The following is a 3,118-nucleotide window of genomic DNA, read 5'->3' as shown; positions in this document are numbered from 1 at the left end:
AGTTATATTAGAGATAGGAGCTATCTGTCCAAGGTAATTCAGTTTTAGGATCTTAACTGTTATCAATTTACCTAATTATCTTTTTTAAACCTAAGTTACTTATTTAAAAATGTAATATAATTGTTTTCTCTCGAATGTTTGGTTTGTTATGTAGAAATGTTTAATTTCTCTTTGGATCTTTTTAAAATTAAATTAATACTATGACAACTTTTCATACTGTTACTGGCTCGGCAAAAGAGCATAAAACTTATACTTAATCTTTATTTTTAGAAAGATTGGAAGGATAAAGGGTGTAATATTCCATGCAACCAGACTTTTATAGATTTAAAATATACGTGAGTATCTTTATGAAGGATACAAAATATCTTACTTAATGTAGTATAATTGTATTAAATATATATCAACACAATTCAAATTGTTAAAAGCTAAGCTTTTCTATAGTTAGGGTCGGCCCGTCCGTAATTCCGTCCGTAACGGTTAGCTTTTTAAGTGGAACGATTAGCTTTTCGCGTTACTTTGGAAATGTTAGAATTGTCTTATCAATTTCAAACTTTGCATGATCATTCCTATAACGGTTAGGTACGATTTAAAATTCGTAGCAACTCTATAATCGTTACCAGAAAGTCCGTACGTCCATTTAAAACATGTTCATTTCTAACCTTTTAACAACAGTTTTCTGTGTGTTCTAATTATCCTATTCGTCTGATTTTTGGAATAATGATTCCTATTAAATTAAGGTAAAATTTTGTAAGCGAAGCATCTCTATAATCAAGTATTCAAAAAGTAAGTATGTCCTTAAGCGATATCCTGTATTTAAGCGGTTTTGCAAAAAAAAATACTTTAAATTATGTTTAGACTCATATATTTATATTCTGCTTATTCAGTTCTGACACTATAAAAGTGTTAATGTTTGTTTGTCCTGCGGTTCCAGAGCTTCACTTTTATGGATGTTGTCATCCTTGTTGCATCATTAACTTTTTAAAAAATCAGTATTATCTTCGCCCTTTTACCTCATAATGATAAAACAATGATTTAATTTTAAAAGATTATTTAATTGTTGCTAAAGATGTACAGATAAATCTCCAAAATGAACCAAAACTTTCCAAACTTTTAGCTGACTTAATGAATAATCTTCGTATGCCTATACCTTAAAATCTATACCTATGTCTTAGAAAGCTTTACTTCTTATGTTATGTTTTAAAAATATTTCGCCAGTATGAATTATTTCATATAAAATAATTTAGTTATATTCGAAAATATGCTATGTCCCCAAGTTGGTGGGGACCAAACAATTTTGACTTTGCTGTGTCTATTTGGGCCAAGGTAATTTATTGTTTGATTATATTTGGTTTCCAGAGTAGTTCTTTCTTAATCTTTTACAGCATAACAATTGTATTCTAATCAAGTTCCCTTTAATTCTGCAAATACTTTGATTACAGAAACCAAAGTTGTATTTATTCGCTGCGTCAGCTTATACCAATAATTCGACAGAATTTGCTTTCAATTAAGAAATCTTAAAACTCTTACTGGTTAATGTGTTATTTTTTTAATTATGATGATATATTTTGTTCCAGAATTTTGAAATAACAGAAATGAAGGAAATTTATGATTGTGACGGAGTTTGTCTCATGGGAGAGGTTAATTGATAAACTGATAATTTTCAATTTAATTTTATTATAAAGTAAATTAAATTAAAGCGAAAAAGTATGTAACGATATTGATTCTTTTTTACCTCAAGTCATACTTATTTATCAAAATGATAATAAAGCATTTTATTTTATTTTTAGATTGGTGGACACATTGGCTTGTACCTTGGTGTGTCTTGTTGGGGTCTAGTTGCAGAACTGTATGCTCTTGTTAATAAAAACGATATTATGACTAATGCTAAAAAGCTTTTTAAATAAATTCCAACAACTAAGAAATTCATATAAAATCATTATTAGATAGAGGGAGGAGTTTACTTACCCCTAAGCATGTGCTTTGAAAGCTTTTCATATCCAAACGGCTGACAAAGTTTATAAATTGAGACCCATTAAAACTAACCAAGTTAACAAGGATTAACAAGGAGAGCGCGCCTAGAAATAATGCGCGTTTTCTTTTGTTGGAACATAAAAATAAAAAGTCCTGTAAAAAATTACAGAACCCAACAAAGCGAGGAAAGATAACTTAGAATTACTAATAGTTATTTCTCGCATCGTATTATAAACGGCTTTCCGCGGATATAAAATATACAATTATAAGATTAAAACCAGTTTTTTAGCCCCGAGATGCCGAAGGCATGAGCTAAAAAAAAGTGGTTTTAATCTTATGATTGTACATTTTCATATTCGTAGAAAGCTGGATATAATACGATGCTAGACATAGTTTTTTCGTATAGATGAGAACCGGTTCCTATCCACCGGATTCGAATGAATACGAGAAAAATTAATTACTTAATATTCATTTTATCTTTGGTTGAACTTTATTTTCTTTATGTACGTCCCAGTAATAAATTGGTAAAAAAAAGTTACATTTGATAAAGTTTTAATTAAAGTTTCCAAAGTTTTTAAGTCAACAAATAAGTTAACATGGTTATAACTTTTGAGTACCAGTGTAATTTACAGTCCAGTGTCCTCTCCCTCCTTTTGATTTATAAAGTAATAGCGTTCAAATCAAAACTTTCCAAAAATTGAGCCCAAACTAAAGAATACTGTTTACCCAATTAAAACAATCAGAAAGGGCAATGTTTAATTTCAACTCGATAGACGTTTTATTTCACTAACATTGGTTGTTTATTCAGTTTAACCAAAGTTTTTTTTAAATCGTTGCTACAATTATATGGCCTATAGAAAGTTTTAAAATTTAAGTCCTTTTTATAGGCACTATCAAGAGCTTCATATTAGATACCAAATTCTAGCCTCAGTGTAATAGGTTAGATTTTAGCCGGTGCTTTAGTGTATTAACAAAAACCGTCGCAGTACTAATTCTAATCGATTGACAATTTCTGTACAAAAATAGATTTTTAAAAACTGTTGATAACCTATAACTTATAAGAAACTTCACTGAAAGGAGAGTCATATCAGTCCAGATGTAATCGAGATCTTTCAGTACATACAGACAAACAAACAACCTGCCACTT

At 29.5% G+C, this 3,118-nt stretch overlaps 1 long non-coding RNA gene across 1 annotated transcript; it reads left to right on the top strand.

Moving 5' to 3' along the window:
• Nucleotides 1-276: 276 nt before the first annotated feature.
• Nucleotides 277-1,732, top strand: LOC145306551 (uncharacterized). The gene is made up of 3 exons (XR_013875063.1): nt 277-335; nt 1,245-1,323; nt 1,575-1,732. It is a non-coding gene; the product is annotated as an uncharacterized LOC145306551 (long non-coding RNA).
• Nucleotides 1,733-3,118: the final 1,386 nt, after the last annotated feature.

Source organism: Acartia tonsa, chromosome 14, assembly GCF_053477335.1.
Source record: "Acartia tonsa isolate MP-2025a chromosome 14, ASM5347733v1, whole genome shotgun sequence".
In the NCBI taxonomy this organism is placed as follows: domain Eukaryota; kingdom Metazoa; phylum Arthropoda; class Copepoda; order Calanoida; family Acartiidae; genus Acartia; species Acartia tonsa.
The sequence above is the reverse complement of the archived record's forward strand: the minus strand, read 5'-3'. Positions and strand labels throughout refer to the sequence as shown.